The sequence below is a fragment of the Lipotes vexillifer genome, unplaced genomic scaffold (assembly GCF_000442215.2).
Source record: "Lipotes vexillifer unplaced genomic scaffold, Lipotes_vexillifer_v1.1 scaffold1117, whole genome shotgun sequence".
NCBI lineage: Eukaryota > Metazoa > Chordata > Mammalia > Artiodactyla > Lipotidae > Lipotes > Lipotes vexillifer.
This window is the reverse complement of record NW_006778824.1, coordinates 1,563,890-1,587,986: the sequence shown is the minus strand read 5'-3', so window position 1 is coordinate 1,587,986 and position 24,097 is coordinate 1,563,890.

Here is a 24,097-nt window from a genome sequence, read left to right as displayed (position 1 = left end):
AGAGACACAACAGATGTTCTGGAAAAGGCCCATGGTGTGCAGTCCTGGGCAGAGGGACCCTCGCGGGGGCAGCGGAACTGCGGAGGGAGCGTTCCAGCACCATGGACAGCTGCCCTGGGCCCGGAGGAGATGGAGAGGCAGCCCGAGGTGATGTTCTCTGCAGCTCTGCGGGCAGCTGGGGGCCAAGGGGCACGTGCAGATCCTCAGCAACTCGCCGAAAGATGCTCTGCTCCCTAAAGCCTCATCCAGGCGATGTCACTGCCCTCAGTTATCCTAAAACAGGGGCTTTGGAAAGTGTTTCATATGCCCCAGCTAGACGTTGAGGCTCAGACCCAACTGCTCATCAGCTTCTGTGTCTCAGACTCTCAGTGTCCAGATGACGTGAGCCATCTGGGCCTCCTTTCTTGGGGACCACACTTTGGCATCTCTTCAGAATATTCCTGTGGTCCCCAAAGATAATGTAACATGATAAGGTTTTTTTGGATGCTCTCAAAACTTGGGCGTTCAAATTGACAAGTTCAGAGAAGGGCTTCTCCCACTTTTGTATGAATTGAAGCTTCTTTATGGGAACCAGAAATCTCTATTTACAGAAAATCATGGCCTCTGCCCTGTGGTGTAATAGAGGAGAGGGGTGAGGCCTTTGGATTTTCTGATGGAATCATAGCCCAGGAATCCTGAGGAACTGGAAATGTGTCTGTCATGGTCTCCAGATCAGCGGCCCAGGTGCCCCCTGCTGATTCTTTCTGTTCTATTTATCATGACTTGTGAATTTATGAGATATCTAATTTCACAGACTGAAATGGCTGGTCATCAAGATGATTTACAGACTTAGCCAAGAGTCAATAAAACATTCTTGTATGAAGGCAAGCAAAAGGATTCTTAAAATGCATTTTCTCTAACTGAAAATATGCACTAACTGGGCCCTGGCTCCTGGGGCAGAATGCTGGGCCAGCCCTGACCTGTGCACTGGAATCTCTGGGTGGAGCAGAAATCAGATGAGAAGGGAAGCAAGGTGGTCCAGCAGGGCCATCAGAGAGGCCCTCTGAGGAGGGGGTGTTTATACCTCAACCTGCTGGACGAGATGGAGCCACCTGAGACAAGAGTGGGAGCAATGGAAGTGCAAGTACAAAGGCCAGAGCAGAAAGAGTCATGTGAGGTCCAGAAGCAGAAAGGCTGCTGACCTGCTGGAGCCTCATGGACAAGGAAGGGGGCATAGGAGAGCCATCTAGGCCACGTCAGTGGCTTAGAGTCATTGGAAGACCAATAGGGAGATGACACAGAATGCCTTACGTGGTTATAAGTCTCCTTCTGCTGGCTTTATGGAGCCTGCATTGCTGAGAGGGCATCAGACCCCCTTAAGCTCCTCTTCAAAACCCCTGGGCTCTTCTGTCCTCTGTTCCATCCCTCACTAAGCAGGCAGCTTCCAGAGCTCCATCCGCACCTGGGAGAACTCTGCACTTCCTGACTCTGCAGAGTCGCCCTGTCATGGTCGGATATGAAAGTCACAGGACCACCTGGCACCCATCTACGCAGGACCCAGAAGTGTGGGGCAATTAACACAGCACAGGGCACAGACATGGCCAGTGGGGACCTCCCAGCGCTGCCTCGTCCCTGCCCCAGAGATGATGCTAAATGCAGTTTCCATGGCAACTTGGACGGCGGGCTGGAGGATCAAGGGTCAGCTTCCCCTAGCAGGAGTCAGCTTAACATCCCACCCAGGTTCTCCCTCCATCTCTGCCTCATTCACCTTGGTCCTCACCCCTGTTCTCCACAAGTGCCCCCCTAACAAAGTGGCATGTGGCTCTGATCTCTGGGAATACAGGAGAAGGCAGATGGCAAGAATGGAAGCAGTGGGCTGCCCAGCTGGCTAATGAGAGCGGCCTGAGGGCATGCAATGGCAGCAAAGACTAGACCCTCCACAGCCCCCATCCCTGCCTGCCCATCCACCCAGGTCCTCCCATTTTCAGTGCCTTTGTACATTTCCCTCTGTCTCGCATGCTTCCCCCACCCCCAACCCATGTGAAACTTGGCTAATGTCTGGTAATTCTGCAGATTTCAGCTGCACTGGGATTTCTCCAGGGAGGCTCTCCCTGACCCTTCAAGTTGAGTTGTGTTCCTCCCCCATTTTTCCTTTTACCACTTTTGCCTTCTTAGCACAGACCACGATTTGAAATTAAACACTGATGTATGTGTTTAGATGGTCGAGGTCTGTCTCTCCAGCTGGCATCTCTGAGGTCTACAAGGGGAGAGCCCTGCCTGATGCCTCACCATTACAGAACGGGGCAGGGTGGGCACAATGCAAATCCTGGGTGATCCAAGGATGGAATAGGCCAGCAGTCAGCATAATCCCATCCTAAAGTTGGCCTGTGGCCCTGCTCAAGATCTGAGCATTGTCTAGAAGTTAGATTAGATGCATCAGCTCCAGCTCATTTTTGGAGAGTTTCATACAGTATCTGATGGCTGCCATTTGCTTTCGTGAAACCAATCTTAAATCTGGTTTGAAAACAGAGCTAACCTTTCTCCTAAAAGTTCAGAGCAACCAAAGGTTCATAAACATAACAGAAACTATTAACTCTCAAGCTGGTGGATGGAAGAAGCCCATGGCCATTTAAGTGCTGGGTTGTCTGAGCTTAGTTTTAAAGGCACAGAGCATTGGGCACCCATATTCCCCCAGGCAAGACATTTATCCTTGCACAGACAGCTGGTTTCCAGTGGAGCCTGGACCAAGGTAGAAACTGCTTCCAAAGCGCCTTTAGCACTTCTTTAAATCCTCCCCCCTGGTGAGGAGGAATATGTCTAATCCACGCACAAGTGCAGCCTGGGGCTTGTATGGCATTCCCTGGGCAGCCCTTCCCATACCCGCTGGGTCAGGGCACAGGTGGTGTATGGGGTCCCCTGAGCAGCCCTTCCTTCACCTGGTGGGTCAGGGCACAGGTGATGTGTGGGGTTCCCTGGGCAGCCCTCCTTGCACCCGATGAGCCAGGGAACAGGTGGTGTATGGGGTCCCATGGGCAGCCATTCCCATACTTGACGGGTCAGGGCACAGGTGGTGTATGGAGTCCCCTGAGCAGCCCTTCCTTCAATTCACCTGGTGGGTCAGGGTACAGGTGGTGTATGGGGTCCCCTGAGCAGCCCTTCCATCACCTGGTGGGTCAGGGCACAGGTGGTGTATGGTGTCCTCTGAGCAGCACTTCCTTCAATTCACCCGCTGGGCCGGGGCACAGGTGGTGCGTGGGGCCCCCTGGGCAGCCCTTCCCGCACCCGCTGGGCCGGGGCACAGGTGGTGCGTGGGGCCCCCTGGGCAGCCCTTCCCGCACCCGCTGGGCCGGGGCACAGGTGGTGCGTGGGGCCCCCTGGGCAGCCCTTCCCGCACCCGCTGGGCCGGGGCACAGGTGGTGCGTGGGGCCCCCTGGGCAGCCCTTCCCGCACCCGCTGGGCCGGGGCACAGGTGGTGCGTGGGGCCCCCTGGGCAGCCCTTCCCGCACCCGCTGGGCCGGGGCACAGGTGGTGCGTGGGGCCCCCTGGGCAGCCCTTCCCGCACCCGCTGGGCCGGGGCACAGGTGGTGCGTGGGGCCCCCTGGGCAGCCCTTCCCGCACCCGCTGGGCCGGGGCACAGGTGGTGCGTGGGGCCCCCTGGGCAGCCCTTCCCGCACCCGCTGGGCCGGGGCACAGTGTCTCTTCAGCTTCTCTGTGCTTTGCCTCCTGCACTCTTCTCCTGTTTTCATGCACTTGTCAGTGGAGGGACGTGTGAAGGTCCTCACAGGCACAAATGCCATCATATGTACCCACGAGCACACAACAAAGCCCCCTTCAAAATATGATGTTCTCAGTGATTTTTCAGCCCTCTTCGAATAAAAGAAAAAAATGGAGGAAAATTCAGGATGCTGGATTTACTTTATTTCTGTTCTATTTATCATGAATTGTGAATTTATGAGATATCTAATTCCACAGACTGAAATGGCTTCCCTTCCCTTTACCTTCCCTTCCCTTCCCTTCCCTTCCCAAATCCTAAACGTACTTATAACTCTTTCAGCAACAGTGATATCATGGTGATTTCCAAGAGTGGCTGCATCTCACAAACTCTGCGCTCCTAACTTTCCAAAGCAGCTGCAAATTGAAAGCCCTCAACTTCTGATTACTAATCTGTTGCTAAAAGGAAATAGATTTTACCAACATGAACTAAGGTAATTGCCTGAAATAGAAATTCAGAGAGGAATGCAAGGAAATTTTCATCCCCTATTGAGTCTGCCTACATTTTGAACTGAAAAAATGACTGAGTTCAAATTCAGGGTAAGATTTTAAAACAGTTCAATTATCTCTTTAATTATCTTTCATTTAAGGTACATATCCACCCATCAGTCCCAGTCAGCCTTGAAAATACAGAAATTATACCCTATAAGCCAATTAATGGCCTCATAATTCTGCTAGAAGTAGGAGCCAAATCTTACATAAAGGTCTATTCGTGTGAGCCTTTAAGCATCGGCCCTAAGGAAGGAGATGCAGTTTGAAATTTCACCTTGTAAAGTCTGACAAGGTGAATATGATTCTTGGAATTTCAACACACTTAGTGCAACTGTGTGTGTTTATTTGTGTGTGTATGTGTGTGTAAACCGTGTATCCCAGAGAGGGGCAGGTGCTTGGAATGAGCCCTTATTAAAGCCGGGAAGAGGGATGGTGTGTGTCTGAGTATGTGTGTTCCTTACTGCTTTGGCCCTGGAAGCTTGAATCGAATGAAGGAGTAAACGGGTAGAATGTTCAGGAAGAAAACAAAGGTCTGAGAGTTGCACAAGGATACCAGACAGGAGAGGTAGGGATAATCCAGGTGAGAGGTGGTGGTTGTCTGGACCAGGGTAGGAGCAGCAAGGAATGAGAGCTGGGCAGGTTTGACAGACATTTAGGAGTAGGATTTGCAGGACTTTGATTGGGCACAGGGGGGATGGAGAGGGTGGGAGGAATGAAAAATAATTCCCACATTTTCAACTTGGGTGCTCATAGGAGTTATGGGTGGTGTTTCTAGAAATGATGTTGGTGAGAAAACTGTTATGTGCTTCCTCTGTCATCAACATTATGGGATAATTAATAAGCTTTTTATTAGCAACTCTGCTATAAGAGGCTGTATCGTCCTCTAACATGAAATATGCCAGAGAGTTAAATCTTCTTAGACCCGCCTCAGGACCACGTCCTCTGTGAAGCCTCCCCTGCTTTCCCTCCACCACTCCCACCTCCCCAAATATATTAAATATATTCTCCACTCTGCAGTCTAGTGAACCTTCCAAAACACATCTGCCCTGCAAGTTTTCCTCCTTAGCACTTTTAACGGGGCCTCCGTCTGTTTCCCATGTCTGTACCCTCTGCGTGTGCCATATGATGGGGGCCCAGTGAAGGTATGAATGAAAATGACTGAAGCCATTTACTGTTCTCTGCCAGACTCTTGGGATTCCCTCAGCATCACTGTGAGAAGTGAATTACAGTCTTCTCCTTGGAGCATGGTTATTTGAGACTTTATCTCCTGTGCATTGCAAGCCCGCTGACAGCAGAACCTTGACTGTGGTCACTGTGTCCAGCCTGGCACACATGGTAGGTTCTAGGGGGACTTTGGGGCGAATGAGCGCTCTAAGGTGGGGATATTGGTGAATCTGCCAGTGTGGTGACTAAAGAGAACTCTCTTCCTGCCTGGTTCACTCGAGCTGGTGACATAATAGTCCCACCTGGGGAGAAGCCCCAGGCCCAAAGGGGAACCTCCCAGGACACAGGTGGAGAAACCACCCAGCTAGTCCCTGCACCTGCTCAGAGGCTGAGGAGACCCAGGACAAACCTGGGGTCACCAGCCCACCTGTAGCAGATGGGGTGATGTTGGTTCCCTACGCATATCCTCTGGACCTAAGTCACCTATGTAACAGGGCAAAAATGCTGGGTGTTACCACCCCCTGGGATCTGAGAGACTTGCGGGAATTAGGGTGTAAATACCCAGCTCCTTGCACCCTCCAGCGGGTAACCGTGCAAGTGTTTTACATGGTTTTCCAGAACTTTCCCACAGGATTAATCTTCATTTACCCTGGGTGACGGCTGGCCTGATACTGCACCATCAGGAGCCTTCCCTCACCTGTCTCACTCCCTCATCCCCTTGCAGTGTTTCTTGCTCCTCACAAATAAACGACTTGCACTCGAATCTTCATCTCAGGCTGCTTCTGGGAGATTCTCAATTAAGGCACCAACTCAGTTGCCAGGAGAGAAAAAGAAAGGCTCCAGGACGAGGCACAGGGCTGCAACCATGTCTCAGGCACATTCTCCAAACAAGAGGGCGTTAGGCCATTTTCGGTGCCTACACCAACCTAACATTAATTTGACCGCCATCGTACTAGAGGTGTGCTTTGCCGTTTGCACAGCCCGGACTCTCCGTGTGGCCTGACACTCAGCCCTGCAGCCATGCACAGCAACCATTCCACTGTTGAGTTTCTTCTTGCTGCACCAAACTTCCTGGAGATTGTCTTCATCTTAGTCTGTCCCGCAGTGGGGTGTGAGGAAGGGGTCTGCAGGCCCAGCAACAAATGCCTCACACACATTCTCTACTCAGCATTTTCTTGACAATGAACTTGGGAAGCTTTCTACTGGGCCGTGGAGCAGGTAAGGGATTGCTTCTGAAATTCTTTTCTTCGTGTCTCAGGATCCTCTGAGTCCACCACACACAGACAATTCAGAAAATGGGCCTGTGTTCTTGGCTGAGCAGAGGACACCGGCAGCTTCAAAAATACAGAAGAGGTCACAATAAATTTGTCAGTTGACACTTTCTTCAGTTGTCTGGTGTGTTGAAGCCCTTCATAGATAATCTATGGCAAATTTTTCTCTTCTGAACACAGTGGATCTTTTCTATCACCAGGGTCCATCTCACAGAGCATGCCCTGTGTCTTGCAAATTGCTAGGGAAGCGTGGCTCCCATGTTGACCTCCAGAGAAAGGTCACATCTATGCTGTCCAGATGAGAGTCCAGGCCACACGTGAGGAGACCTCAGTCTGGCTCAGACTCAGTCTCTTACTCTTTCCTTAAGTTGGCTGCTCTCAGGTCAAGGGTGGTAACCTGAGAGAACTAGTCAGGTAATGTTTCTACAATTATTTGCAGGTTAAAATGAGGTGTCCCAAGAACAAACAAACAGTTGGAACTCTGGTTGAATGCAAGAGCCATGTGAATCCGTGTGATGTGGCTGTTGCTGGCTCCTTGAGCTCTAGGCTTCATCTGCAGAAATAGAGCAAGAGAAGTACATCTTTCTAAATAAATGTATTCTTTTCTCAGCATTCAGTCCTGAGCACTGCACCTTAAGAGGAGCCTGACCTCCTAAACTGTGATGCTCAGGAATGAATATTCCAGGTGTAGAAGCATTTGGAAGAATTAAAGAGGTTTGGGCAGACAAAGAAAAATCTCGGCATAGACAGCATCAGTTTCTAGAGCTGTCATGTCAAATAGTGACCCTGCTTGATGCCCAAGCCAGAAATATGACCAGGAGGTGGTTGCTTATGTCAGCGCCAGTCTCTCTCTGAAGTTGATGTCACAGCTTTCCCTGCCTGTCCATCTGGTAAACTTGCCAGAGCAAGGAATGACTTTCAGGGGCCAAATGTATTCTCGGTGAACTCAGGTGTGTTCCTATGATGACTGTCCCTTTTCCTACCTGGGCCCAAAGCAGCTCTTTAATAATATCTCCTTCAGTCTTGCCCATGATTGGCATCAAGCTCACGGGTATGTAGCAAGCTGTCTCTATCTCCTGCACCTTTGGAGAGCTGGAGCGGCTTGCTGTTTTCTCAGCTGCCTGGAACTGGGCTTGATCTTCACCATCCTCCTAATGTCACCAGCCCCAGTTCGGGGAGTTCATTGGCCAGTTCTCCTGGGTTGTCATCCGGGCCCCTGGAAAACCACCTCTCATTTTCCAAACAATCTGTACCATGTTCAAAAAGGACGAGGTGCCCTTTTGTGTCTGAAAACCATTCCCTTGAGTGAAGACAGGAATCTCATTGGTGGCCCAAACAGGAGCCCTGAGCACCCCCTGAGACATCCTCTAGTCTGGAATGTCTGGAATGAGATGTTCCTCTTCAACGCTTTCTCAAGCCTCAGTTTGTCAAGTCACTCATCCCCTGATGTATTCACAGAATCTCAGAGCCTCATAACACCCACACAGAGACTTTTCTAAGGGTCAGAACATTCTCTCCACATTCTGTGTCCCCTTCAAAGCTGACCTCAGTGGAGAGATTCTGACTTTTTAGTTACATTTTTTCTCATTAGATTAATTCATGATGACACAATCCAATTGCGTTTTATCGTGACTGTCCAACCCTCTTGAGCTTTCTTCCCTTCCAGAGTCTCAGGCCATAGAATCAAGCCTTCCCATCCTTCCTCTGAATGTGTTTGAAGTCTCCTTTGTTAGTGCCCTAGCTGACGAGCTCGGATTCCCTTCACCGGTTATCAAAAGTTCACACTAAGAGGAAGGCTTCTCCAAATTCTTAGGTCATATCTTTCAACTCTCAGTTCCCTCTTGTCCTGTGAGGTATTCTCTTCATATCTTCTGCTCCTTGGGAGATAAAATTATCAGAAGGAAAATTCAAGGCCATGATTTGATAGGACAATTCAAGAATCTAGTAAAACCCTCATTACCAGCTCTTGCAAAACAGAAGATTCTGCAATTCTGTGGGCCAAGTATTGTTCCTTTATTTATGAAGATGTATAAAGTAAGCTAGCACAGGGATAATATTTATTGAGGTATAATTGATATATAACATTATATTGTTATATAACATAATATAATATTATAATATATAACATTATATTAAGTGTACAACATAATGATTACCTATTTGTATATGTTGCAAAATGATCACCACAGGAAGTATAGCTAACATCTGTCACCACACATAGTTACAGATGTGTTTTCCTTGTGATGAGAGCTTTTAAGACCTACTCTTTTAGCAACTTTCAAGTATGCAAAACAGCATTATTAACTATAGCCACCATGCTGTACGTTACCATCCCCACAGCTTATTTAGTTTATAACTGTAAGCTTGTGCCTGTAACTATTTTTAAACTTTACAAATCTCACCTGTTCTCTTTTCAAATGACTGTAGACATGGAGCTTAATGTTGTATCTGCTTCCTTAATTACCTGAAGTTCTTTGTGGTTAAACAAATAGCAACCCTGTCCCATCTCTTCAAAGCATAACTTGGCACCATCTTCCCTAGTGTATTGTGAGATATTCAGCTTTGACTTAAATACATACAAGCTGGTTTCATGTGGTTTAGCTTTGTTCTCACATCTCTAAAAAGATTAATCTCTAGACAGAGGAACCATCCAGTCTGGTTAGCATAAAGATCAAATGACCTTAATTTTTGCCAGACTGGCATCATAAGTTCATGTTTTGATGCATCCCTTCTGCTCCAAAAACAGAGCAATAATAGATGAAGCATAAAAGTAAGAAAATAGAAAGACAGTTCAAGGCTCAGAAGCAAGATAAATCTTTTGTGAACCAGAAACAGCAGAAATGTGGATCAGTGAGGAGGGCTGAAATCCTGGGTCTCCTGGCTGCAGGCATGGGGGCAGGTGGCTGCCAGGACTTTGGCTTGTACAGGCTAAAGAGGACTAAAAATGCCCCATGTGAGATGTGGCAATCAGAACCAGGCTAAATGTTAAAGCTGAGGTGTGGAATGGCGTCTTCCCACTTATACAATAAGCCTGAACATAATAACATCCCTGAATGCTGCCTGAGGCCACAGTGAAGGGCCAGCAAAGGTATCAAAAAAGAGGCAGGAAGACATAGAGCATCCCTATAATCAGGATCTAAGTAAAACTCCCCAGCACAGTGATTAGACCTTTTGTAGCTTCAATATCTTCTCATGACTGAGACCCTGAACCACCCCTTAAAGACTTGGTTCCTGATTGAGGATCCAAATGTAACCACAACATAGCTAGGGGGGTAAATCCAGAAGGAGAGAAAAATAGTATTTAAAACTACAAAACCAATCAAAGAAAAAGATTCTCTCCCAAACCAAAACCCAGAACATATTAGAAATATTAAGGCTTAGAAATATAGACCCCAAAATCAATATTGCCACAATGATTTATTCTAGATGAAAAATCCTTCTATAAAAAGACTAAAAGCACTTTTAAATAATTATATTTAGGGTACTCAAAAAGATAAATGAAGACAATGTTCATTAAAAATTAAGCAAAATTAATTAATTAATTAATTAAAATGTAAAGAAGAAAGAAAGACAACAATAACAAATGGGTATAAAAATGAACCAATAATAAATCTTGGAAATGAATAATATAGTCAATTAAATTGTAATTTCAATAGATTAATCAATTCTACACTAGATGTAATTAAAATTGAAATATGACAGAACTTTGGAATTCAAATGAAATTCAGCAAAGAAAGATATATAATTAAGGTTCAACCTTAAATTAAAAGGATTTCCAGAAGGAGTGATGTGGCAACAATATATAAAATACTAATAGCTGAAAAGTTTCTAGATTTGATGAAAAACACGTATCCTTCAAGTATTGAGCAGGAAAAGCTAAACCCATATTTGAACTAATCATAGTGGAAATGCAGATCAGGAATAAAGAAAATATCTTTAAAACCACTAACAGAAAGGGAATTACCTGAAAAATCATTAGATTGAGAATGCATTTCTCATCATCAATAGTAGATGTTAGAAGACAATGGAATGATAATTTCAAAATGCTGTGGTGGCAAAAGTAATGTCAACCTAGAATTTTATACCCAGCTAAAGGGTCATTCAAAATGTGAGGGTATTCATTTGAAACTCCCCTTCCCTTGATTTCTTACCATGGCTCAACTCTGGGTGAACTGTACCTCCCTGCCCCGTTGATTTCAGGCCTGGTCAGGTGATTCACTTTGGCCAATGGAAATTGGAAGAATGTGAGATTGTGCCAGTTCTGAACAAAGGCCTATAAGAAACAGTGTGTCTCTCTTGACCTTCTGTGTCCACCGTGAGAAGAGCATGAAACCAGCACGCCTTCAGCCTAGGATAAAAACAAGGAAACCTTCATAAGCTGAAGCCAGCTTGGACCAGCTTGCAAGACTATTAAGTCTGCAGGAATTTTGAAACCCGTTTGTCAAATATAACCATTATTATAAACTAAAGTATATAACTCACTATTAATAAACCATATTAAAACAAAGATAATAAATATTCAAAACCTATCACTTTCCAGTTATTTTCCACATTTTACTATTAACTATGCTCTTGAGGTTTTGGGTACCTCAGGCATCTGGTGGTGGGTATCCCCTTGTACCTCTTTTCAACTCTGTTCACAGATGTCAGTTCGGTAGCTTGAAATCAGAAATCAGTCATGGTGGGAGTATTTACACCACAGAAATTGGCAAGTGCTACAAATCAGAGCTTTATTTATTGTTGATTTCCTAGACAAGAGACTGAGGGAGAAAATGTTAATAATACAGATTAAACAAAAAGATGTTTTATCTGTTGCTGCTGCTGTTACATTCTTGAATAGCACAAACATGGAAGAAATATTCTTCCAGTATTCAAAACAATTATCTGGGCTTCCCTGGTGGCGCAGTGGTTGAGAATCTGCCTGCTAATGCAGGGGACACGGGTTCGAGCCCTGGTCTGGGAGGATCCCACATGCCGCAGAGCAACTAGGCCTGTGAGCCACAACTACTGAGCCTGCGCGTCTGGAGCCTGTGCTCTGCAATGGGAGAGGTCACAACAGTGAGAGGCCCGCGCACCGCGATGAAGAGTGGCCCCTGGTTGCCACAACTAGAGAAAGCCCCCGCACAGAAATGAAGACCCACCACAGCAAAAATTAATTAATTAATTAATAAACTCCTACTCCCAACATCTTAAAAAAAAAAAAGCAAAACAATTATCTAACTCAGCAAAGAAGTTTCTCATATTATAGTTTTAAATGAGAGCAAATAATATAAAATTCCCAGTTTTTCTTTTTTGGCCTTTTTCACAGTAATCAACATAATACGGAAATGTTTTCAAAATTTTCCTAAAGTTAACTAAGAAGCACGTAAATTTCCATGTAAATATTTCTGTTATTTTGGCTCTAAAATAGATTTGACCCCTGGATGGCCATAGAAGATGCTGCTCAGAAGGGGTCCCTAGAACCACCCCGAGCTGCTGAGCATCTGTGGCTGAGCCTGGCTGGGGCCTAACACAGCTGTCAGAGACTGGATGGCTTCTGTTTCCATCAGAGACTCAAAGACTGTATGAGCTGAGTGCACCCACGGAGGTCATCTGGTCACAGTCCCACTGGCGCTGGAGGTCCTCAGCCCTCAGTCCAGAGAGAAGAGGCCTTCCCAAGAGACTGGGAAACTGTGTTGAAGGTGTGGATGGCCAAGCACCTGCAGTGCGTTACTGGGTCAGATCCGGGATTCTTATTGCCTGAGAGGCCAATGGCTTCCTCCTCAATGAACAAATGAATGAGCCACAACTGATGGTCCGGCACCGCAGGGGGTCGTCTGTGCCATGAAACCTGCTGGTACTGCAGTCAGCTGTACTGCAGGCCCAGAATCCAAACACTGCAAAGCTCCAAGTCCAGCTGCCCAGGTAGGTATGAGTGACCTAGTGACTTAAGAAAGTGAGACTCTCAGCGTCAGGCAGGACCTTCCTCAGCTGGAGTGAAGAAAGGCAGAGCTCCTTAAAATTGATGACTTGCTCTTTAAGAAGGTTCTCTGTGGTCAGCAGTTCCTGGAGAACTGGGAGGTGCGGGGTGGGGACACAGCCCCAGGGCACAGGACGCTGCCTGAGGACGACCTGCGGTAGGCATGTGCCGGGCCTGCCCCGCCCCCAGGTTCCCTGCACTGAGAATTATGTGCAGCCAAAAGTGGCAACTTGTATGATGTGAACGTCAGTGGGCTGTCCTCCTGCAGGAGCCCGTGTCCCTACCACACACTCTCTTACTTTTCACTGTCTAGACCGTCGGCCACCGGCTGAATGCATGGCGCCCCTTTGAAGTCTCCCTGTGTCACAAGTAGTTCAAGGCCAGGAACGTTATTTTCAGACCTTCCCAGATTCATCCTGATGAAAATACATAAGCGGGAAAAATGCAAATGAGAACAGACTCCCTGAAATGTCTCTCAGCACCACTTTGTTTTGAGGTCACAAGCTCTCCAGTTTTTAGGGTTCTAAGGGGAATTAGCTGGAATGCTTCTCACATTAATTCTATGAGGCCGAAGGGAAATCTTTCTTTACTGGAAGAAGGGCAGGTGGCTGCCGGGACCCATGCTCCACAGAGCATCTTTGGATGAGGGCTGAGGATGAGGAGAGTGGGGTCCCCCGCAGAGGAAGAGGAAAGGCACAGATAGCAGAAAGCCTTGATTTCAGGCCGTCTGCTCTGTGGCTGGACCAGATCCAGCTCCACAGCCGGCAGGGGAATTGACTCACTGTCACTGTTCGAGCCGGCTGGTCCATGACTCAGCTCCTTCCTCCAGGGGTTTTAGAGTTTGATGGCCCAGAAGCCATTCACCTCTGTCCAAGATGAAGCCTTCAGGAGTCGAGGCAGGGTGGGTCTTGCTGCCTCTGGAACACTGTGGTCCTGCCAGAGCCCTTGGCGTCACCCCCTGTACTCTGAGCAGTGCCCGCAGCTGTGGGGATCCGTGAACACGGCTCACAGAGCATCCTAGACAGACACACTGACAGGAAAGAAATTGGGCAGGATCTACAAACTCAGTCCCCAGGGCAGGACTGGCCCATGTTCCCTGACAGAGCTGATGTTTATTTTCATCTAATTTCTCAGCCCATTTTCTTTTTATGATCAAAGCTTTCTTTTGCAGCAAAAAAATCCCAGCAGAAACTGCCAGTGGGAGAGCAGGAGCCAGTGAGAGGACACGCAGTGCCCAGACAAATCCTGTGCTGACGAAGAGGCTCAGGCTCTGCAGGAACAGTGTCTGGTAGCAAAGCACAGGGTGTCTGTGAGCAGGCCGTGCTCCGGAGTCGGAGACTTAAAAGACAGATTTGACTCGAGTCGTGTGTAGAAAGCTCTCGCCATCACACACACTACATAAAACGAATTTAGGTTGACTGCAGCACTAATAACTCCTGAGATTAAGTGCTTACAGAATTCATTTTTGTATTTTCACCAATTGAGAAAGGGCTGAGCTTCTGGATTGCTGTGGGTTTGGGCATCAAATGTGGTTGGTCTTCTGCTCTCCATCTCTCTAGAAACGCTACAGTGCTTTGTTCTCTCTCCTCCCCAGGCTGAGAGACCAGGGCTCAGTGCAACAGATTTCCCGCATCACCCTTTGTGACAGCGGCTGCATGTGGGGGCACGTGCAGGTCATTTTCTTATTAACTGATCCTGAGGGACAGAGCTAGGGATGACGGGGAGATAGAAGCCCAGCTCTAACTCAGCCCATGTGTTCTAGGTTGGTACAGCATTTATCAAATCGAGCATTGCTTGGCATCTAAGGAATGACAATCTTAATTGCAAAGCCTCCACCCCAGGGACCCTCCACAGGCACTGAGTGGACTCGATAGAAAACTCATGTGTGTTTTGTTTCTCCCATCTCTTTCTGCCCACCAGATTATCAATGCAGGCACCTCAAGTCATCCAGAAGTGCCTCCTCAGGTGACAGCGTTTCTTTCTCCCAGAATCTGACCGTTTCTTATGCTGTTTTTCTCCAAGGAAGCTGCTGTAACCCACAAAGTTGCACTAAATTGCATTCAAATATACACAAGCTTTGATTTACAGCCAAACAGCAGACTTTTTCTCCAGATGGGACTGGGGAAGAAAAAGGTGCTGTCTGCCCTAGCAGCTAACTGGTTATGCAGATGTAATGGCTAGATCAATGAAGTCTGTGGATCCAAAGTTTATTCTAATCCACTAGTGACTCTGATCAAAATGCATTTGGTTGGTTGGGCTTCCCTGGTGGTGCAGTGGTTGAGAGTCCGCCTGCCGATGCAGGGGACACGGGTTCATGCCCCGGTCTGGGAGGATCCCACATGCCGCGGAGCGGCTGGGCCCGTGAGCCATGGCCGCTGGGCCTGCGCGTCCGGAGCCTGTGCTCCACAACGGGAGAGGCCACAACAGTGAGAGGCCCGCGTACCGCAAAAACAAAAAAAAAACAAAAAACAAAAAAATTAAAATGCATTTGGTTGGCTGAGCCCCTGCCTGAGAAGTATTCCTGCAGCTCAATGCTCCACTCAAAGTTCAGAGAGACTAAACATATGTTGAAAACAACGCCTGTAAAAGGTCACTTTCATGGAACCCCTTCTATACCGGGCACTGGGCTCAAGCCTTTCTGTGGATTATCTAGCTTAATCTTTACACAAATCTACCAGGTAGATGCTGGGATTGGGGGCATGCTGTAATGGGCCTTGAATGCCGGGCTGAGGATCATGGGGTTTATTGACAGGTGATGAATCTCTGAATATGTCACATGTATGAACAAGCACCTTTAACAATGACAAAGGATGTCCAACAAGTACCTGATGGCAGTAAAAAGCTAGTGATCAATGTGTGTCCTGGAGAATAGTTTTATTTTCCTCCTACTTCTGCTTTGCCTGTTTGTTCTAAAAGTTTATAGGTGTAATAAACGCCTACTGAAATCTTTGACTATGTATATAATGATACATTTACAGGTGAAAGATGGACCATACAGAGACAAAGTGCTACCATGAATCTCCAGGTAACAGTCATTTATTTTATGTCTCTAAGTATACCAGTAAAAACCTGCATTTTAAGAAGCATCTATAATGAGCACAGAGATTTACTTCCTAAAGAAAAATAAAAGACTCATTTCCTTGCTGCACATTCTTGGGTGACTTATCAAAATCAGTTAACTACATGCGTGGGTTTATTTCTGGGCTCTCTATCCTGTTCCATTGGTTTGTATGTCTGTGTTCATGCCAGTACCATACTGTTCTGGTCTCTCCAACAAATGATGCTGAGAAAACCAGATAGCCACATGCAAAAGAATGTAATTAGAGCCTTACCTTGCATCAGACACAAAAATCAACTCAAAATGGATTAAAGACTTAAACATAAGGCCTGAAATGGTAAGACTCTTAGAAGAAAATACAGGAGAAAAGCTTCTCGACATTGATCTCAGCAACGATTTCACAGTTATGACACCAAAAGCACAGGCAACAAAAGCAAAAAAAGACAAGTGTGACTACACCAAACTGAAAAGCTTCCACACAACAAAGGAAACAATCCACAAAATGAAAAGACAATCTACAGAATGGGAGGAAATAGTTGCAAGCAAGATATGTGGTGAGGGGTTAATATCCAAATTATTTAAAGAACTCTTATTACTTAATGGAGAAAATACAAATAACCCAAATAAAAAATAGACCTCCAATAGACATTTGTCCAAAGGAATACAGATGGCCAACAAGTATACGAAAAGGTGCTCAACATCACTAATTATTTGGGAAATGCAAATTAAAACTATAATGAGATATCACCTCATACATGTTAGGATGGCTATTATCCAAAAAAGAGAAGAAAAGATAACAAGTGTTGGTGAGGATGCAGAGAAATTGGAAGCTTTATGCATTGTGGGTAGGAATGTAAAATGGTGCAGATGCTATGGAAACAGTATGAGGTTCATCCAAAAATTAGAAGTAGATCTATACCATATGACCCAGGAATTCTACTTGTGGGTGTACACACAGAAGAACCGAGAGCAGGATCTCAGATACGCACTCCCACAGTGATTGCAGCTTTATTCCCATTAGCCAAGCTATGAAAATAATCCAAATGCCCTTCTACAGTGAATGGATAAAGAAAATGTGCTCTATACACATATATACACACACACAGTGGAATATTATTCAGCCTTTAAGAAAGAAGGAAGGGACTTCCCTGGTGGCCCAGTGGTTAAGAATCCGCCTGCCAATGCAGGGGACATGGGATCTTCCCTGGTCTTGGAAGATCCCACATGCTGCAGAGCAACTAAGCCTGTGCGTCACAACTACTGAGCCTGTGCTCTAGAGCCCACGAGCCACAACTACTGAAGCCCGCATGACCTAGAGCTCACGCACCACAACTACTGAGAGCACACACCAAAACTAATGAAGCCTGCGTGCTCTAAGGCCCTCGAGCCACAACTACTGAACCCGTGTGCTGCAACTACTGAAGCCCATGCACCTAGAGCCCATGTCCCACAGCAAGAGAAGCCACCACAATGAGAAGCCTGCGCACCGCAACGAAGAGTAGCCCCCGCTAGCTGCAACTAAAGAAAGCCCGCATGCAGCAACGAAGACGCAAAACAGCCCAAAATTTAATTAATTAAAAATAAATAAATAAATCCACTTCTTACCTAAAAAAAAAAAAAATAGCAGGCATGAGTTACATAAGAAAAGTCTTGCCTTAAGAAAGGAATCTATCAGTTACTACATGTAAATGATTGAGCAATTCTCAGCGTCAAAAAATAAACAAGGAAACCCTGCATTCTGTGACGACATGGATGAAGTTGGAGGATATTATGTGAAGTGAAATAAGCCAGACACAGAAGGACAAGTGCTGAATGATTTCACTTACACGTGGAATCTAACAAAGTTGAACTGGTAGAAATAGAGCAGAAGAGTGGTTCCCAATGTGAGATACTCAGAAATCATAACTCATTTGGATGTACAAGTTTGCATATGTGAGAAGATAAATGTCATCATTTTACAGTCATATCTTGTCTAAAATTCCATTCTATGATATGCATGAATATCCCTTTCTTGTTAATAATTATTACAATGTGATTAATTTCTAGGCGGTAGCCTATTTTGTCCAGAGTCAATAAATTGTGGGGGTTTTTTTGAGAATGAAACTACTAGAGATTATTTTTAATCCAAGTATAGTAAATTAAATTAAGTTTTCTCTGTTGTTTATACTGTTGTTTATTTCATTTTGAAAAGGGCTAAAATAACCTTGGTGAAAAATTTGTATTTATTGAACAAACATTGGTTTATAAAGTACAGGATTGTATTTAAATACAGAATGGTTTTATGTTACTGAGTGGTAATGGTAACCCCTGAGGTTGCCTAATCTAAAATTTCTGGAAAAAAAATCACCTGCTACATTAACACTCCCTGGTGTTTGCAAAGGGTCCTATGAATGAAGATCTGGTGTTGATTAAAAATTTTAAATCCTGTGATTGAGACCTGAGCCCAATGACAGTTAGCTTCTGTCACCACAACTACTACTGTGAAATAAGAACCAGATAGCTGAAGTGTGGGGCAGCTGTATTTCTCAGACCAATGTTTCTGTGTCAGCCTTGAAAAGCCACACACTAGGCACAACTCATCTATTCTAGGTAACTTTTTAAGGATCTGTTATAATTCTTTAAAAATTCAAAATAAGCATATAGTTTTAAAATAAGCAAAAAACTTTTCTCATCACATTTACCAACATATTTATATGGCAGTAAATGTTGGGTGCTTCTGTCAGTGATTCTGGGTATTTTGGTGAAACACAATATAAAGATATTGGAGCAGTTTCTCAGTGGGTTATCCCTGGAAGGTGAAATGGTTCATTTTGGAAAACAGTGACAGATGGATTCCTGGAAAACCCCCTATTTACATTAGATCCCATTATTTTTCTTTGTGATCTATGGCAGCGTTTGTACATAATTTTTAAATCAGCCTCAAGATACATCTTTCCAATGGGTGGGTAAAATCCTCACATGCCCAGAAAGAGTACTGATGATGGGACATTTCCCCAGCTAGGCCTTAAAACAACATTGGGATACCTGATCCTCCATATTAAAGCCCATAAAACCCTGGCCGGCACTGATGGGCTCAGGAGGTCCTGGGTTCTGTGTGCACCTCAGGGGCATCCCCTGGACATGCTGTGCACCCCAGCACCAGTCAAGAGTGCACACTGGCCTCCGCTGCTGCGGGCAAGTCAGCTTGAAGGAAGATCACCTGCCCGTGTCCTGCACATGCACAGGGTCCTCATCGGGATCACCTGCCAGTGATGCTCACATGCACAGGGTCCTCATCAATCAACCACTTGTGCACCATTAATCCATTCCTGGGACTGGGACTTACGACTCCTCAAAATATACAAACGTCTCGTTTAAGCAAATAATTGTTAAGAAAAAAATTTTTTAATTCCATGAAAAACGTAATTAGCTGTACATTTCAAATGCCTAAAATATATGTGAACAATATTTCCCATCTCTTGTTTTCTCTGAAAATGTCAAACTACCTGGGATTCTTGTCACTTAGGTACCCTTACTTAAAACCTTATTCAAGTTCAGAATAAGATACCAGACCCCCACACGCTGTCACCACTTACTTTTTCCATGATATTAACTGATCTACCAGACTGCTGTATTTTAGAAAACCAGCTTTTTAAGAGCAAACGCTGAGAGACGTTAACAAATTATTTTCAGCATTCCATTAAAGTCCATCTTACAAAAATGGTATTTGGAAAATTTGGAAACAGAATTCATGATGCAGTAATATACTATATCTAAATTAAATCGTACATTTTAAATTACATTTAATTTGTTAGGAAGATTTTTGTTCATTCATTCACTTATTGCAACTTGGGGTGTTTTGATTGATACCAGTCATCTTTGAAATAAACTTTGTTAGTTGAGAAAAGCTTTGGATTACCTCATTCTTAAGTATGGGTTGGCAGAAAAGTTCCTTCAGTTTTTAAATAAAAATAAAAGACACGTTTTTCATTTTCACCAAGAACTTTATAGAACAACGTATTCACCCTTGTGTTCCACTACCTTCTGCCATTTTTCAAGCAACTTCATAATTCCATCTTCCCAAAACTTTTTATCTTTTTGAGCAAAGAACTGTTCCAGGTGTGTTTTACAGTCTTCCAGGGAATTGAAATTTTTTCCATTAAGAGAATTTTCTGAAGACCTAAATAAATGGAAATCTGAAGATACAATGTCTGGTGAATACGGCTGATGAATCAGAACCTCCCAGCCGAGCTGTAACAGATTTTGCCTGGTCATCAAAGAAACATGCGGTCTTGCATTACCCTCATGGAAGATTACGTGTTTTCTGTTGACTAATTCCGAACACTTTTCGTCGAGTGCTGATTTCAGTTGGTCTAACTGGGAGCAGTACTTGCTGGAATTCAGCATTTGGTTTTCCAGAAGGAGCTCATAACAGAGGACTCCCTTCCAATCCCACCGTATACACAGCATCACCTTCTTTGGATGAAGACCGGCCTTCGGTGTGGTTGGTGGTGGTTCATTTCGCTTGCCCCACGATCTCTTCTGTTCCACATTATTGTACAGCATCCACTTCTCATCACCCATCACAATTTGTTTTAAAAACAGAATGTTTTCTCATTACATTTAAGTAGAGAATTGCATGTGGAAATATGGTCAAGAAGGTTTTTGTCACTTAACTTAAGTGGAACCCAAACATCAAAGTGATAACATAACCAAGCTGGTGCAAATGATTGATTTTCAACGCTTGATTTGGATATTTTGAGTATGTCGGCTATCTCTCTCGTGGTATAACGTTGACTGTTCTCAATTAATGTCTCAACTGATATCTATCAACTTCAACTGGTCTACCGACCACGGAGCATCATCCAGTGAGAAATCTCCAGCACGAACTTCACAGACCACTTTTGACACGTTTGATCAGTCACAGCACCTTCTCCACACACTGCACAAATCTGTTTTTGCATTTCAGTTATGTTTTTACCTTTCTTGAAATAATAAAGCATAATATGCCGAAATGTTGCTTTTTCTCTTCCATCTTCAATTTTTAAATGGCCACACAAAAATTCACCAATTTTAATAAGTTTTTTTTAACGCACGGTGATATGACAGCTGTCACAGTGCAATCTAACCAAACTGTTTTGAATGAAGTTAAAGTCAACTAAGCGTTACAAGAGTCACATCTTACGGAAAAACCGAATGATCTTTTTAGCCAAACCCAATATTTTTCTCTTGACACCCATTAATTGATTAGTAAGTGATACTAAGACACCAAAATATGTATCCTCCAAGTGTAAAGTAGTTTTACAATCAGAGGCAGATATATAACCTTAAAGTCTTTCACTACTATGTAACAAAATGTTTAAATAAGACAAAATAAACCTCATATTTTTCTACAGCGGTAACAAAGAGGAGCAGACGCAAGGAAACTTATGACCTGATTTTCTGAGATTTTGGAACTCTCTGTAGGAAGTAATAGAACTGTGGCCACTTCCATACCTTGGGATGGTGTCACGGTGGAGAAACTTTGCAGAGGTGAGGGGATATCATGTGGGTGGGAGGACAGATTGGAGTGTGCAAGAAAGAACTCCAAGGGCAAGGGCAGAGCACGCAGCTCACTGATTCTCCTATAGTCGCGTCTCCTTAACTTTTGCCAAAAAACTGCAGTGGAGGAGAGGCTTGTCAGAACGTTTCTGAGCTTTTTTTTTTCCTTGAAGTGGTTGGATTCCACAGTTCTTCTGGAGCTGAATCCAAAGCTGAGTCAAAAATATCTGAAACTGCATCCAACTCCCTCCAGATCACATACTGACAAGGTCCAAATAGTGCATGGCAGCTGGGTAAACACAATGAACTCTATCTACTTGAGCTGGTGACTCAACTAGATTCTGGGGAATCTCAAAAAATCAGCCTAACACCATCTGGGAAACGAATGAAACAAAGTCAAGTTATACTTAAGACTCCACGCTACTTTTATAAGCAATGTCGAGAATCAAATTAAAAAATCACAGGATATGCAAGGAAGCAAAAAATATTACCCGTACTCAAGTGAGACACAGCAAATAGAAGCGGATTCTTGGATCATCTTACTACTAGAACTGGCAGACAAGGGCTCTAAGACAACTAGTATAAACTGTGACAGACAAATACTATCTCAAGACAGATGATCAAGGTTAGCACGAACCAGGATACGTGCTATTGATAGCATGGACCCCTGATACGAGGTGATGAGAAGGGCACTTTACCCTTGCAGTCTTCCTCCCAATGACACATTACCCCCGTCCAGTCATTAGACAAGCACTTCTCAACTGAGGGAACTCTGTAGAATGCCTGATCAGCACTCCTCAAAACCATCAAAGTCATCAAAAACAAGGAAAGTCTGAGAAACAGTTGCAGACAAGAGGAGCCTAAGGAGACATGAGACTAAAGGTAATGTGGTGTCCTGGATGGGATCCTGGGTAGACTCCTGGGACAGAGAAAAGACATTAGGGGAAAACTGCAGAAATAGGAATAAAACATGGACTTCAGTTAACGTATCAATATTTGTTCATCGATGTGGTCAAACGTACAATACTCTACTGCAAGATATTAGTAATAGGAGAAACAGTAAGTGCAATAAAATGGGACTTTCTTTACCGCTTTTGCAATAATTCTACAAAAATCTAAAACTCTTTCAAAAGTACAAGTTTATTAAAAAGAAAAGATTGTTGAGAAAAAGTGAACATAGAATCAACAAGTGAGGAATAGCAAGTGGTCTACATTATGTGTAATTAAATTCTCAGAATAAACTGTATTCCAATCAAAATAAATAAATAAATTCTCAGAATAAGAAAAGAGGGAGAATGGGGCAGGGAGAAAGAGAATCAAGGAGCACGATAAATGCCCAAAATGAAAACTTCAAAGAAAACCACAACTAGACACATCATGGCCAAACTGATGAAAAGGTAGATAAAGAAAAAAATCTAAACATCAAGTGAAAAGTACACACTATTCGCAAGGAAACAATGGGAAGAATTACTGCTGACTTCTCCCACGCAAAGCCAGGACAGCAAAGCTACACTGAAAGCGCTGACAATAAATCCTGCCAAGTTAGAATTCTACATTCAGCGGGAAAAAAAAAAGTGGGATGAAGACATCTTCCAATAAATTAAAGTGGAGAGATTTTGTAGCCAACAGACTAGAAACATAAGGACAAGATACAGAAGGAAGCCCTGAGCCTTAAAGGAAATGACAGCAGATGGAACCTTGTGCCAGTAGTTAGGAAGGAAGAGCATCGAAATATAAATCCGTGGTTCAAACACTTTTCTCTTTTCTTAATTATGTTGACGATAAAGAGTTGTTTACAAATTAACAAAATGACTAGTAGGTTTATAATTGGTTGAACTAAAATACATGCCCACAATAATGAAGGATAAGAGGGGGAAACAAACATGAGAAGCATCGTGTGGTGGGGTTCTTATGTTCTAAGTGAAGTGTCATAACCTTAATTCACCGTCAATCACAAGTTATGGGTGCATATTAAATCCTCAGAGCAATAGCAAAAATTTTAAAGGAAGATTTGCTGTAGAATCAGGAGAATACATAAAATGGAATATTATAAAAATCGTCGAATAATCCAAGAGAAGGCATAAAGGAAAGATCAAAATGCAGGTAAGATAAGTGAGAGAAACTAGACTTAAAACTAGACGGTAGAGCTTCCTTGGTGGCGCAGTGGTTGAGAGTCTGCCTGCCGATGCAGGGGACACGGGATCGTGCCCCGGTCCGGGAAGATCCCACATGCCGCGGAGCGGCTGGGCCCGTGAGCCATGGCCGCTAAGCCTGCACATCTGGAGCCTGTGCTCCGCAACGGGAGAGGCCACAACAGTGAGAGGCCCGCGTACCGTAAAAAAAAAAATTAATGAGACTCTAGATAATGTCATTTTCCCTAAGGTATAGTTCACCCCAAAAAAAAAAAAAAAAAAAAAAAAACTAGACAGTAGACTCAAAACCTACCATGTCAACAGTTACAGTAAGTGCAAGTGGCTTAAATGCTCCAAATAAAATGCTGACATTGTCAGAATGTATTTTTTTTTTAAACCTACAGAATCCGGCTACATACTCTGCTAACCTGGCAGTCGATTGACTATCAAGGCAGAGAGAGCGGTAGAACACTGAGCACAGGAACCCATCGTGCTGTTTCAACAAGAACGAGGCTGACTTCTAGGCAGTGTTCCCAGGGGCACAGAGGGCATTGCCTAAATGATGAAAGGATTAATTCATCAAGATATAATCATCCTAGGGCTTCCATGGTGGCACAGTGGTTGCGAGTGCGCTTGCCGATGCAGGGGACACGGGTTCGTGCCCCGGTCCGGGAAGATCCCACATGCCGCGGAGCGGCTGGGCCCGTGAGCCATGGCCGCTGAGCCTGTGCGTCCGCAGCCTGTGCTCCGC